We start from the raw sequence: 16,059 nt of genomic DNA, 5'->3' as shown, positions 1-16,059 counted from the left end.
CCACCACCACCACCACCACCACACACCCCATTCTACATTGTAAGCTGCTCCTTTGGTATGAAACTATACTTATGAAGATGTAGAAACAAACATTTTTAAATAGCTGCTGTACTTTTCACATTTTGATTTAGTAGTTTCTAGCACTGAGGAAAACTATTCAGCACTTGGACTATCATAGGTTGAGTAAAAGTTTTCTTGTACAAAGTGAATTAACTGATTTGTGAAGTTAAAAGGTTGTACTTCATTGTATTTACAAAGAATAAAAATATATTGAATCTAAATGAATTTGAACTCTGCCTGGTTTCTTAGCCTCCTTCCCTGGCTGGTTCTCACCCACCAGATACAAGGTGGTGGCAGCAGCTGGTGTAAAAACTGAAGCTCAGAGCACTCCAGCCTGAAGAACTGAACTACAAAGGCAATTTCCTTTTTACAGTGAAACCCATTTGTAAAGTGATGAATAAAGAAATAAAACAAGATTCCATTCTCTGCAGCTCTCAAATATAATTGCATCTGTTAGGAAAATTGCTGTGTGAGGAAGAAAGAGGACGATTAACAGAGTCTTCACTCACTTACTCCTCTGTTTCTAACTCTCTTGCCAACATCTCAATCCTAACCAGGAACTTAAAATCATTTAATGATCAAAAGATAAAGTGTGAAGAACTTTATTGGGGAGTAAGATGTAGAAGGAGCAGTAGGAAGTGCATTCAGATGTTACCAGGAAATCTCAGGGCACTGGCCCCACAGCCAGAGGTTGGTAGTGGAAGTCAGAAGTGCCAAGGCCACGGACACTGTGGGTTCCTCCTGGGGAGCAGCTCCAGCAAGAGTCTGGAGCAGAGGCACGAGCAACTGTTGGCTAACCTGACCTTGCAGAGTGCATGTGTGGAAATTTAGTCAACCATGTACCTCTCGTCTACTGATTCCACAGAGAAGTTAGTCTTAATGAAAAGCCGGGAACTCAAAGATGTGTGCAAGAATGTTCCTTGCAATACTATTCATATTTAACCACTAAATGCCCACCAACGGAGAAGAGATAGATTGCAGTATATATAGACAGTGTTACAGTAGTTAAAGTGAATAGGCTAGAGCCAACATGTCAACAGGGGTAAATCTAAAATACAGTGTTTTGGTTGGGTGAGAAGTGAATTGCAGAGGATACATGCAGCTTGGTATTTCTGTAAATAGATCATGTTTATCTATAATAATAAAAGCGTAATATGCTAATTAGACCAGACATCCTTCTGGATGAAGCCAGGGCTGTGAGGGAAGCCTGGGTCCCCGTGCCAGAGGGTAGCAGGTGCCGGCAGCTGGGGGAAGGGAGGCCTACTCTTGCACCAGTTTCGTGCATCAGGCCTCTAGTAGATATATAAATATATAGCAAATGTTTAAAACGAACACGAGTATAACACTAACTGCATGAGAGTGGTTACCTCTGGGGATGGGTGGGATTGGGGATGGGTACCAAGAGAACCCTCAAGTGTTTCTGAAATGGTTATTTTATAAGATGGTAAAAGACCAGACACACAAATGAGATCAATGACAAGATTTGGTAAAGCTGAGTGATGGATCCAAGGCTGTTCACCCATGTATTAGTCAAGTTTTGCTTCAACGTGCTGGAAATGCAACAACAAATTTGTATTTCTTGCTTACGGGAGTCTCTAGAGTCTCAGCCAGGCCTGGCTCCAGGTTGCGGTTTGGGTTCAAGTGTGCTCCAGTGTTTTGTCATTCTTGACTGACAGCTTCCCTAAAGCAACATCTGTGCCTGCCAGAATGCAGAAGTGCAAGAGGCCGAGCCAATCCAGGCACACTCATTTAAAGCTGCTGTTTATGTCACACTGGTCACTTTCCACTGGCCAAAGCCAGATACACGGCCAAACCCAACCTCAAGTGGGCAGGGACGTGGACTCCTCTCATGAAGGAGGGGAAGGGGGACTACCACTGACCTATAATGAAATTTGTCAAATCATAATCCACTTCCATCTATTTTAAATATTCTTAGTAAAATTAAAAGGGAGTAAGCTTCCTGGGACACACCACAAATACTGGTTCTCACTGGAGTTGCCTTTTCTTTGGGCACCTCAGCCATGACAAATAAGAATCAAGCATGGCCTGCATTTGAAAAACCCAGAATTAAAAGCCCAATAGCTGTCTCTCCTGAGATTTGGGAGTCTCTGTCGGATGCAGCCTGGGTATTTTAAGAACCTCACTGCTTGCCTGGATGTTAAGGCCGGTATGGTGGGGGTGCCACAGTGGTCTTTGAATATATAAATTCAAGATATACAGTTCCAATATATGCAACTTGAATATACAAACAAGAGGAGCTGAACCCAGCCAAGGGATTACTGTGGTCAAAAACCAGTCATTAGTGCTTCTCCTTGGACAAATGGTTTTCCCAAGTCTGGAAGAATTGCTTTTCAGAGGTATCATTTACATCCTGGCACAACTAGGGATGGAGTCTTACATTTGTTTTCAGTTACTTTTTAGTTATTCTTTGATGCTAGGGAAGAAAAGGAACAGAGGATGAGTTCAGAAACTGAATTGAGACTCCCAGATTATTTCATTTAGAGTTCAAAGTTTATAATCCACTTTAGGAATCCAAGAACTGAACCCATTGGCCAGAGACCTCCTCTGTGGCTGCCATTCTTCATCATTTATATAAAAATGAAAAGCTTCTATTTTTCTGCAAGTTATTTTCGTGTGTTAGTGTCTCTCCTGGTAGTACATATGACCATGACTCGTTCTTTTTAACGTCTCCCTAGTATTTCATGTTATGGATGACCTACAGTGTACTCAACTAATTCCTTATTGATAGATTGAGGGTGCTTGCAGTGTTTCACTAATAAATTAAACTGTAAAGAACCACCCTTCAGTACACACTTCTGTGGTCTTGAGAGGGTATTTGCATTTCTGTGTCACAGATTATATGCATTTTTTAATTTTTAAAAAATATGTCTTTATCGATTTTCAGAAAGAGAGAGGGAGAGATGGAAACACTGATGAAAGAGAAACATCAATCGGCTGCCTCCTGCATGGCCCCCACCAGGGATACAGCCAGCAACCTGGGCATGTGCCCTGACCAGAGAATGGAACCAGAGACCTTTTGGTGCATGGGGTCAACGCTCAACTGCTGAGCCACATTGGCCGGGCTGTGTTTTTAATTTTTTTAAAATATATTTTATTGGTTTTTTTACAGAGAGGAAGGGAGAGGGATAGAGAGTTAGAAACATCGATGAGAGAGAAACATCGATCAGCTGCCTCCTGCACACCCCCTACTGGGGATGTGCCCGCAACCCAGGTACGTGCCCCTGACCTGAATCGAACCTGGGACCCTTCAGTCCGCAGGCCGACGCTCCATCCACCAAGCCAAATCAGTCAGGGCTGTGTTTTTAATTTTTATACATATGGCCAAATGGCTCTCCAAAAGGGATGCATCAATTTGCACTCCTGCCAAGAGGGTATGAGAGGAACCATTTCATTGCTCAGAATTTAAAAGTGCTTAATCAGACACGGGCTTGATGAACACTTCAGAGGCTGTTAGAAAAATACAGAGGATGCATATGTTTCTGTTATGAATATGCCTCTGCCACAATGCTTACTGGACTGGGTAAGTAGGTCTCACACTGAATCCACGGTTAGAACTTGGTTCCCCAAATTGTTCAGTCCAGGCCACTTCTGTGAACTTTTGGGAGTGCCCACGTCACAGTGAAGAGATACATGAAAATGTAGAAGCAGTTGGCAGACACTTCCTTCTGCTAAGATGCTGCTCTAAGAATCTCAACCCACTCATTTTACAATAAAATTTTTATAATCACTTACAGAAATTGAAGAACAATAACTTTAACTGAATAGCTCTAGAATCGTTACCATAAATGATGATTATATTTTATTTTTTGTTAATTTATTGGGGTGACATTGGTCAACATGAAGCAATTTTATTTTTCATGTATTTTGTTTTTCAAATCATGATGTTGGATTTTTGAAGCTCATTTTGGAACCAGAAGTGACTTTCTTTTCTCACAATATTGCTGACCAGCATTTGGACTGTTAGGAAGGGTCATCAGAGCTTTCAGCTGCCCACTGAGCTCATCAGCAGTGTGCAGAGGGCAGCCTCCCTGATGAGGAAGCAGGATGTTGCCACATAGCCTAGCACCTTTCTGACGTGCCAAAGTGTTGCAATGCTCTGCTGGGAAAACGTGAGTAGGGTCATAGGTTTGACCCTCAGAGGAGCTGGGTAGCTTTATTGTGCCCTGGTATCTCTAATAACTGTGGATCGTTACGTCCCAGGACACTGAAAGCTGGAGAACGGCTCCTGCTCCTGTCCCCACGAGTGTCATCCAGGACATCTTCTTCGCCCTGGCAGAGTGATGAGCCCAGTGGGAGGAGCACTGGCCAGGGTGAAGAGGCCGGGGCCCTAGCGATGATCACTGTGATAAGTCAGTTCATCTCTCTGCACCTCAGTGTTTTCATCTGTGCAAAGGAGCACTGGGCTCCGTGATGCCTAATTTCCCTCTTTCTCTTCTCATCATCATCATCTTTAAGTGGGGCCAGCCATCCATGAGAACAAAGTCTCCTTGGTGGCAAGAACAAATCAGATTAAGCGCATTTCCAAATGTGCAGAGCCCTGACTTCTTGCCCCTACATCCTTTCATCTAGTCAAGCTGCTCAACCGCTTGAGCTGCACATACAGTCACCTGAAGAGCTTCCACAGCTCTCAGTGCGGAGGCTGCGTCCCAGACCCATTCCGGTGTCTCTGGGGCGGGGCCCAGACGGCAGTATTTGAAAGCCCCAAGGTGCCTCCAGGATGCACCGAGGGTAAGCATGCTGCCCTGTGTGCGGGCTCCAGGATCGCCTGTGCCCCTCATCCCTCATGTCTGCTTGCTCTCCCCCTGCTCCCTGGTGACCTTTAAAGAAGTTAATTCTTTCCTTCTCTCCCTGCTCTGGCCTGTCATTGAACTCACCCAGCTGATTGTGGTGCTTATGATTGAGAACCTCTTCTGACCCTTTCCTTTCCCCAGAAATTAACGTGATCATTAAGGCTTATAATTTCACTCACCAGTGCGATCAATCAAGGAGCTGCGAAACAGAGTTAAGAGTCCTTTTGTAATTGGCAGCGGCCTGTGATTCAGAGCAGAGCCTCCAGGGGCTGCGGGGAGTTGGGGGGAGGGGAGGGCCGGGTGTGCAGGAAGGGGCTGTGCCCCTTGAACTGACTGTGAGCTCTTTATGGCCTGCTCCCCACAGGGACCAGCAAGCTCCCAGCCTGTCCACGCTGAATGTCAAAAGGAGGAAGCCAGTTCTTGCCAGCAGTGCTGCAGGCTACTCCTTGCCCACCCCGAGCTCTCTGCAATGGAAAGCAAGGTCTCCTCAGAACCTGGAAGTGGGCAAGATCCGTGGATTCTTTTATACACACTGGGCAACGCCAGGCTGGTGGGGAGGGGCAGTGGGTCCAGATTATCTGTATTTCAGAAGTGGGGTTGAGGCTATCAGGTCCAAGGGAGCAACACATTCTTCCCCAACCCCCTTGGAGATACCCTAGAAGCCAGAGCAGCTGAGCCTGGAGCAGTGCACACTCCGCACCCTTCTCTCAGCCCAGAAGAACTCCAGGCTTCTGCCACCTGCAGGGAGCCTGTGATCAGAGTGGCCCTGGGACTGTAGCTGAGTTTTCCCTCTTGGGAGGGCTGGACTGACTGGTTCAGGTTCTAACACAAGCACCCAGTGGAATATCTCATACATGTGTGGTAGGCAGCATGTGGGCCACAGGTGAGGGGTAGTTGCTTTATTTCAAATACAACATTTTTAAAACACTAGTGACCCGGTGCACGGATTCATACACATTGAAAAGAAATTAATTAGAAGAAATATTTTAATATACCTATTCGTGCCTTGCTAATGAAAAGAAAATAGGATTCTACCGAGTCTCCTATCTACCTACTCCAGGACTTCTGTGAGGATCAAATGAGATGAGGCATGGAAAAACGCTTCACAAACATTCGGTTAAATTGTAAAATGTTTGCACCTGGCTATAAAGGAAGTCTGGTTCCTGGGCTGAAGAAACTCCAAGGAGGCTAGTTGCTAGGGAGAGGCGTTGCTACCTGATGTCATTAACCGGCACCCACAGCTATCATTTCTGGGCTTTGGGCCACATTTTGCGCCATGGGGTCTTGGCAGCATTGGCTGCGATTTGGTGGGGTGTCACTCCAGGGTGGTGGCGGGGCCTGTGTCCCACTTGGGGGAAGCCAAGAGTTGGTTTGTCAGTGCCCGTCTGCAGCGCAGTTTATTTTTAAATGGCCAGTGTGCACCATGGTAGCTCCTGTGTTGAGCGTCTGCCCCCTGGTGGTTATTGCACATCATAGCAACCAGTTGGATAGACACTTGGGCTTTTATATATATAGATTAACATTGACTTTCTTTTTTTAAGATAATGCTATAGGGAAATCTGAGGGGAAAGAATCATCTGTAATTCCACCTCTCTAATACAACAATTTTCATTTTTGCCTATTTTCCCTAGTTTATACACTGATATAATAGCATTACAAGCCCTGGCTGGTTTGGCTCAGTAGATAGAGCGTCAGCCTGCAGACTGAAGGGTCCCGGGTTCGATTCTGGTCAAAGGCACATGCCTGGGTTGCGGGCTTGATCCCCAGTAGGGGTCGTGCAGGAGGCAGCCAATCAATGATTCTCTCTCATCATTGATGTTTCTATCACCCTTTTCCTCTCCCTTCCTCTGAAATCAATAAAGATATTTTTTTAAAAATAGCATTACAAGCCAGACTATTACTTTGAGTTTTTAAAATCCTTTATTCTGTCCTTTTCAAATGCAGAGCTTAGAAAACCCAGTTCACAGAGCTTTGTAGTACAGAGAGAGAATTCTGCTTTGGCCCATGAGAGTGAAGCCAGGAGGCGAGCTACCTGAGGGTTGAGGTAAAGGGAGGAGTAGAAATAAAAAATCTCCTTGCTGTCCTCGTCCTTGAATATGATGGGAGAAGGAAAAACAGAGTGAGAGAGAAGCAGAGAGAACCAGACTGAGGTTTTTGTCCCAGTTCCCAGATCTCTGAGCTGGGGCAGGGGCGGGGCCTGGAGGAGTGAGGATAACTTTAGGGGAAGAAGGCACGTTCTGCCCCAGCCTGTTTGGATGTGGTACTCCGCAGTGCTCTGACTGCTTCTGCAGCGCTCTGGGTGGCCACGTCAACCTGTTCACCTCAAAAGGAAAAGCGAGGCCCTAAGGTTTTTATCTTTGTTTTCAATCCTCACCCGAGGATATTTTTCCATGGATTTTTAGAGAGAGTGGAAGGGAGGGGGAGAGACAGAGAGAGAAACATCAATGTGAGAGAGACACATCGATTGGTTGCCTCCCAACTGGGGCTGGGGGATCAAGCCCGCAACCAAGGTACCTGCCCTTGACCGGAATCAAACCTGGGATGCTTCAGTCTGCCGGCAGGTGCTCTATCCACTGAGCCAAACCATCCAGGGCCTAAGGTTTAATCCCCTGTGATGTGGGAGCTAACCCAGAAGCTAGAGGTCACCATGGCAGCGCAAGGTGACAGGCCACTCAGCAGAGGGTCGGGGTGGCCCCCTGGGCCTGTGGCTCTCTGAGGACTGGGAAGAGAGTCAGGGATCAGCAGCCAGGAAGAGCTGAAGAGGGGCCCTGTCAACCAGGCACCGCCACGGGCCCTGGGCAAACGTGGAGACCAGAGTTACAGTCGCAGTGAAGCTCAGCACAAACGCCTGCTGTGGGCAGCAGGGACGCCTTTCCGAGACCAGCGGGGCGGGGCTCTGTGCCTGAGGGCTACCGCCAGCCGCACGTCTTTCCGCACTGACCCCCAGACAGGGGACACCGTCTTAGGGAGAAAAAGCAGGGGGGAGGGCTTGCTTCCTGGAAGATTGCAAATCGCCTAAAGGGCTATTTAAAGCAACCCCACAAGGTAGGAAGAAAAGTTGATTTTTATCTTTAAGCAGCAGGTGTGAGTTTGTGAAGAAGACCAGGTGAACAGTAGAAAAACAAAAGAAATTGAGTATCTATACAACTTGTAGTGAGAGGTTCATCTGGACACTTGATTGTTTAAAAACATTCATCTCATCTGCAAGTGAAACTCAGACCCTGTGAAGAAAGAAAATGATAGCAACCCATCCACTGTATGTTAGGGTTTCGGAACATAAGCAGCCAGCACCGGAGGGGATGAGGTGGGCAGGTTATGTTGCCCAAGTGGCTGGCGAAGGCCTGGAAACCGTCTCTCTCTTCCAGAGAGCGAGCCAGCAGCGGAATGAGAACGCCAACCTCGGCGCCCGGCTGAGAGAGTACACCTGCAGCGAGGCTCCTTCCCCAAAGCGGAAGATGCCGCAGGGAATGTGCGCGATAGGCCGTCACAGTGCGGTGGCCGCACGGCTCTTGTGAAAGACAATTTAGCGACACGTGTCACAAGCCAAAGTCTTCAGATTCACTTCCGGAACTCTGGCTTCGAGAAAAACCGAAAATTCAGCAAGAGCTTTATGCATGAGGATGCTCACCCCAGTGTTACTTATACGACTTCTGTGCTGGCGGTAATAAACATCTCCAACAGGAGGTAGCACAAGCCTGTTTTGCATGCCCTCCACATTCACTGCTATCTGCGAGATTATTGTGGCGCTATTCTTACCGGGAAATATGCATGGGGAAAAGTGTGTGTGTGTGTGTGGGGGGGGGGGGGGGTAATGGGTAAGTTACTTTTTCATCTATTTGCCAAACAACCTATCAGATGGTTTTATTTATTCTTTAATTATTTTGACTAGCATGGCATATTTATTGTATTTATACTTATATTGGTGTTTTATTGTTTATATTTCTTTTATAGTTAAATTTATTTAAAATTTCCAAAGCTGGAGCGATGGCTAATTCAGTCTCGACTGCAGGGCACTTACAGGTGCTGGAGGGTGTGTGGAGAGACACGCAGTTGGAAGGTAGTAAGGAGGTGCCTGTTTTCTCGGGAGTCCCCTATGCAAGTTCAGGTAAAACCTGCCCATCTGTTGTGTCTACAGGAAATATACCTGCAGGGAAAACAAGGGCAAGGGAACCAGAGAGAGGTGACTGTGAGGGAGGAGAGATGACAGAGGGACATAGCAGGGAATGCAGAGCTGAGCTGTCCGCTCCCATACTTTTACACCGGAGGCCCAGGTGAGTGACAGACCTCTCCCAGGTCACACAGCTGCTCTGGACCCAGAGCTCCGCTTTCTACAGCTGAATTTTGCACTCCGTATAAAAGGAGACCCATCCTTGTGTCTTCATGTGGAATGAGTCTTGGGGCCCATATTGGGAGCTTACTTTTCTTCCCATTCCTTCGCCCTGTGGCCCGCCTCTCCCGGTGCCTTCCCAGGCCTTCCCCTCAGCCTGAGGACTCAAAGGGCTCCCAGGAAGGGAGTGTTGGCCAGTGGTGTAGCATTTCAGCACCAGAAGTAGAGATCAAGGATGGAAAAACACAGTTTTCTCAACAAATTCTTTGCAATCAGAACTACTTTCTCAAAAAACTGAGTTTTTGTTTATTTGGTCTTTTAAGCAAATGACTGATATATGCAACAGCATGGCTGTATCTTAAAACATGTTGAGCAAGAGAATCCAGACAAGAAAAAGAAGAAGGAGAAGGAGAAGAAGGAGAAGGAGAAGGAGAAGGAGAAGAAGGAGAAGGAGAAGGAGAAGGAGAAGAAGAAGAAGAAGAAGAAGAAGAAGAAGAAGAAGAAGAAGAAGAAGAAGAAGAAGAAGAAGAAGAAGAAGGGAGAGTACCTACTGGCCCAAGGGCTCAGAGCTGGGATTGGAACCCAAGTCCAGGTGACTTTAAAACTTATCCTCTTTCTACTGCTCCCCAGGGACCCCTGGCTCCCCATCACCCCCCTTCCCTTCTAGTCTAGGCTCTAGGGAGGCCCTTGGACAAGTCCCGTCCTGTGTCTGAAAAATGAGAAGCTTGAATTGGATTGCTCATAGGATTTCTTATGGTTCTAACATCCTGGGACTCTATAAGTCTAATTCTCTTTTAAAATTTACTTATTTTTGACTAGTTAGTAGTCACATGATACAAAATTCAAAACACTCCCGATGGTATGCATGTCAAGGACCAGGCGAGACTAAAGGTGTGTGGTGACTAAATGCAATGTGGTCTCCTGGACTGGACCCTGGAACAGAAAAAGGACATGAGTGGGAAAGTCAAGTAAATTGGAGTGTAGGTAATAGTAATGTGCCAATGCTGGCTTCTTAGTTTGGACAGAAATGCCATGACCATATAAAATGTCAACATGAGAAGAAACTGGGTGAGGAGGTATAGGAGAACTGTTTGTATGACTTTTATAACTTTTCTGTGAATCCAAAATAAAAAGTTGTGTTTGGTTGTTTTTTGGTGTGTTTTTTAGAGTATAAGGTGAAATGTTTACCTCTCTCCTCTGTCTTGGGGCCACCCAATCCCCTCACCCAGACAATCAATGTTACCTGTTTATTATCCAGCCTTTCAGAGCTATCCAATTAATAATCAGAGAAAATGCTGTATTCCATATATATCATTTCTCAAAACAGGAAGTACATCTATGAGATAAATTCCTAGAAGTGGAATCCTGGGCTTATAGTTTTATTTTGTTTTTAAATATTTTTTTATTGATTTCAAAGAGGAAGGGAGAGGGAGAGATAGAAACATCAATAATGAGAGAAAATCATTGATTGGCTCCCTCCTGCATGCCCCCTACTGGGGACTGAGCCAGCAACCCAGGCATATGCCCTGACTGGGAATCGAACCTTGACCTCCTGGCTCAGAGGTCAACGCTCAACTCCTAAGCAACACCAGCCTGGCTGGGCTTATAGTTTTGATAGTTATTGCCAAATTGCCCTCCATGGAAACGGTGCCAATTTATTCTCCCAGACAATGTGTATGAGGACCTGTCATTTCACCAATGCTGACTGTTGTCTGAGACCAATTCACTGCAGTTTAAATGAGATTGTCAACTCCCAGAATGCTCACGAGCAAACCTCTCCGGAATGCAATCCCAGAACGGGGTCCGTTCTGAAGCACGCAGCGGAGGCAAGCAGGGGCAGCTGCAGTGGCTGGAGCCGCCAGGCTCTGAGGAAGCGATAGCCGGATGATTAGCATTCCTAACACCAGTTGCTACTGTCCTCGGGAGATGTCCGCAGAGGGCATCGTCCTTGCTGCACGGCGCACAAAGAGTCAAGTCTCACAATTTTGCTTATAGTGGGCGGGGGGGGGGGGGGGGGACCCACAGGTCACAGTGTTCAGGTTACAGGTACAAGAAAATCCCTTTGCGGAAAGAAGACAGCAAATCCCCAAGGCAGTTGAAAGGACAAAACTTTCTTCACCTCGTGACTCTCCAATGAGTAAACCGGTTAAACATGGCTTGGATTTACTGGACATGAAAACAACTGGATTAAGTATAATCTAGCAGAAAGGAAAGGAAATGTACCAAGAACGCTCCGTAATGACAAAGCGACAGTGTTTACGTCTGCCGAGCAGGGGTGGCCGCTCCAGTTTTACAGCCAAACCCTCTTAAATGTTTAACTTTCCTTCAGATCAAGATCAGGAGCCTCTGCTCTCGATGGCCTCTTTGATAACAACACTGGTGTCCAGGCAAACTGTGCGGGGACCAGGGCACCGATGCCCAGGGGGGCAGAGGCCCCGGCTCGCCAGTCTGCAGGCACCGCTGTCAGGGCTCTGGCCTGCCTGCCAGCAGCCCAGCATTGCACAGCACAGGAGCAGAGTCAGGAAGAACCCGTGTCCTGGCTTCCTGGCTGTGTGACCTCGCGCAAATTCCTCAGCTCTCAGTTCTCCTCCTGGTAAAGTGGGGACAATACCCGCCCCACCGGGTTGTTTTCAGAATGGAATGAGGTAACACATGTCAAAAGCCCGGGCTGAAACCTAAGCGCTCTGGAGACAGGAGGCCGGGTGTTTTCCAACCTCCCTCCCCCTCCTCCTGCACACACGGCAAGCAAGCCTGTTCCATGTCGTGCAGACTCACGGCACATCCGAACCACACTCGGCGACAGGAGTCCGTTACTTCTAGTAACAAAGATCCCTTCTCGGGTGTTTATAAAAGAGTAAAGTGAAATATATAGGACTAGAAAAGAAACCAATTTGTTAAAACACATTAACTAAAGTATATTTTAAAACCTGGTGATAAAATGTGTCTCTGTAACACATTAAACAAGATCTTAGGGCTGGTCTATAACTACAATAATTTTCAAATAGTGAGTGTACGTAGTTCAAGATCTGCAACAAAAAATGTGATATGACATATTCACAAGTTCTGTTTATACTACTCTTATGGCTTGTTCCTACACTCGTAATGGAAGAAATGCTAAATTTCAATTAGAGAATACTAAGTATAAAGATGCGACTTTTCCCCGCCCAAATCCGGACTCCAGGTTAACTCAGGTGTTATAAAATATCACCATCTCTGGTCTCAAGACTACTGACAAAGGTGTTTCAAAACTGTCAAGCTGCCTAGCCGGTGTGGCTCAGTGGTTGAGCGTCAACCTATGAACCAGGAGGTCACGGTTCGATTCCTGGTCAGGGCACATTCCTGGGTTGCAAGCTTGATCCCCAGTGTGGGGTGCATAGGAGGTAGCCAGTCAATGATTCTCTCACATCATTGATGTTTCTATCTCTCTCCCCCTCTCTCTTCCTCTCTGAAATCAATAAAAAAAACATATTTTTTTAAAAACTGTCAAGCTTGCACTCCTTTATTTCACTCTTTCCTTCTGGCTTCTTTTAAGATTTTCTATTGCTCTTTGGTATTTGTTTGTTTGTTTTGTTTTGTTTTTTTCAGTGAGAATAGGAGATGCCTGTATTGTTCTGTCTTTTGAATTTTTCCTGCTTGGTGTCCTCTCAGCTTCCTGGATCGTCATTTTGGTCTCTTTAATTTTGAAGCCATTATTACTTCAAATATTCCTTTTGCTTGTTCTTTGCCTTCTGGTATTCCAATTACATCTAAGTTACACTTTTTGAAATGATCCCAATTTTTGGATGTTCTGTTTTTTTCTATTTTTTATTTTTCTCTTTGGGAAGTTCACCGAGTCTTTCCTAAACTACTTTGAGTCTACTGACAAGCCCATAAGCCCATGGAAGGCATTTTCAAGCCTGTTATAGTGATTTTGATTTCTAGCATTTTCTTTTGATTCTGATTAAACTACCCTTCTGCTCTTGCATGTTATCTTTTCCCATTAAAAACTTTCACACATTCCCAGGCCAGTATGGCCCTGTGGTTGAGCATCAACCTATGAACCAGGAGGTCATGGTTCGATTCCTGGTCAGGACACATGCCCAGATTTCGGGTTTGATCCCCAGTGAGGGGCATGCAGGAGGCATCTGAGCAATGATTTTTCTCATCATTGAAGTTTCTATCTCTCTCTCCCTCTCTGTTCCTCTCTGAAATCAATAAAAATATACATATTTTAAAAACCTTTCACACATTAATCAGTTATTTAAAATTCCGTTTGATAATTCCAACATGTGTCATATCTGACTCTGGTTCTGATGATTGCTCTCTCTCTTCTGTGTTTGCCTTGCTTTTTGGCATGCCTTGTAATTTTTTGTTGAAAGCCAGACATGTTGTACTGAATAATAGAAACCGAGGTAAACAGGCCTCACATGTGAGGATTTACCTGGCGAGGGAGTGGACTGTGTTTAATGTTTGCTGTAGTTATAGCACCAGAGGCTGCAAATTCTTCCTTTTGTCTCTGTCTTAACTTTGGTTTTCCCTAATTATTCCTCCTCAAGAGTCTGTCTTGCAGCTTTCAGCTGTAATCCACTATGATTATACTGGAGCCCTGGTGGTGTGGGGTAATATTGGGGGATGGGGTTCTATAATCTCCAGGTCAAATCTCAGTGTTTCCGTGGGCCTGTAACCTTCACGAGTGTTTCCCTGGTGGTATAGCTTTCCCCTTGGCACCTTCCTCCCTCCGTGCCTGAAGCTTTCCCAATACATTTCCTTGACGTCTTCACCCCTGTTGATGTATTCTTTTCCCCCTTGGGTGAGACAGGAAGGCTAGATGGGCTGCCGCTAGAGTGAGAATATCCTTCCCTCGGGGATGAGGCTCTGGCAGTCTTTTACCCTTCAGAGTAGGCCTTTGTAATGAAGTTCTAGGCATATTTTACAATGATTATTCATCTCCTCTCCTGTCAAAGCCATAGGGGGTCTTTCTTGTTCTTCACTGTGGGGATCTGGTGGGGTTCCTGGAGGGAAAGCCCAGGAACCTGTGGAGACCCCTCTAAGACTGCGACCACTCTCAACCTCCAGCAATTCATCACCGTTACCATGTATGCGTTCCTACCCGCTATCGCTCCAGCAGCTTCTGCTCCAGGGATACAGATTCTAACTGTCTCTCCAGGTTTGGGGGCGGTAATTTGCCCTGCAACCTCGATTCTCTGATGGGTGGGTCCAGGAAAGGTCAATTTCAGTCTGTTCAGCTATCTCTTGTTATAAGGACAAGATCTTTACATGTTTCAAGCTCCTTACATGTCAGAGCTGAAACCAGAGTCCCCTTTATTTTATTTTGAATGGCCATTCCCTTCCCTCCATCTTGTCCCATACCGGCCCTGTCTCCACTCAGGCTATACTCACAATGAACTTTCCACGATAGTGTTCTAACAAGACTGAGTTTCTTGAGAAAAAGACCCATATTTAACCCCTTGTCTATGTAACACTTTGCCCATACAAAATGCTAAATGCATTGATTTTACTGGTCATGTCCACGTACGGCACTCATCTAACAGTAAAAGCTCCGTGGGGTGGTGTTCCCCAGCACCCTGTCCTCTGAACTCCCTTTTGGGCTTTGGAATGAATTTTCCCAAGGCAAACTTCACTTACTGTAAATCAAGATTTACAAAAGTAACTTCTCAACATCTGGTAAGTCCTGACATTTTCTCAATTTTCTGATTTCTTTTTGTAATGACTTAAGTAGCCAGATTAAAGTAGCCAAGATAAAATCTGACCAAATTCTGCCCTAGCTGGTTTGACTCAGTGGATAGAGCATCGGACTGCGGACTGGAAGGGCCCAGGTTCAATTCCGGTCAAGGGCACATGCTTGGGTTGTGGGCTCGATCCCCAGAAGAGGGTGTGCAGGTGGCACCCGATCAATGATACTCTCTCATCATTGATTTTTTTTTATCTCTCTCTCCCTCTCCTTTCCTCTCTGAAATCAATAAAAATATAAAAAATAAATAAAAAATAAAATCTGACCAAATTCCTAGAAATCAAAGGGCCTCTAGCTAAGTGCCCAAACCTGACTGTTTCCAAATTATCTGGGAATATATTTTTTTAAATAAAGTCTTGGACCCAATCTTGAGAGTAATTGTGGTGTACAGCTAAGTTTGGGAAAATAGGATACTTCTAATCAGCAAGCTCTTCAGGTCAAAAAGTGCTTTGGCCGAAACCGGTTTGGCTCAGTGGATAGAGCGTCGGCCTGCAGACTGAAAGGTCCCAGGTTCGATTCCGGTCAAGGGCATGTACCTGGGTTGCAGGCACATCCCCAGTAGGATGTGCAGGAGGCAGCTGATCGATGTTTCTCTCTCATTGATGTTTCTGGCTCTCTATCTCTCTCCCTTCCTCTCTGTAAAAAATCAATAAAATGTATTTTTAAAAAAAAAAAGAAGAAAAAAAAAGTGCTTTGATACCCTCACTTAAAGTCAAACTAAAAAAAACCAAAAAACCTAAAAAAAAAACCCCAGCCATTTAATCACTTATGTTCTGCTTAGAGGACATAGGAAATGTTACTGAAAACTCACCCTTTCATTCACTCAATAGATTTATTGAGCATCAAAGAAGGCCTGGGTACCAAGTCACAGCCCCTGTCCACAAGAAGAGTCAGATATACTTATTCCAGGGCCATCACATCCTGGCTAACCTGGAGTATGTCACTTAAGCTTTCAGAGCCTCAGTCTTCTCATCTATAAAGGAGAATATTATTTCATAGGAAAGTTCTCTGACAAAGATCACAAAGGAACTATTGAGGAAGACATACTCTACCCTTCTAAAAGTTTCTAACTTGTTTCCCAGTCCAAACGCATAATGTAATAACCCCAGCTAGCACCTACTGAGTGGTTC

Source organism: Myotis daubentonii, chromosome 6, assembly GCF_963259705.1.
Source record: "Myotis daubentonii chromosome 6, mMyoDau2.1, whole genome shotgun sequence".
Taxonomy (NCBI): Eukaryota; Metazoa; Chordata; class Mammalia; order Chiroptera; family Vespertilionidae; genus Myotis; species Myotis daubentonii.
The sequence above is the reverse complement of the archived record's forward strand: the minus strand, read 5'-3'. Positions refer to the sequence as shown.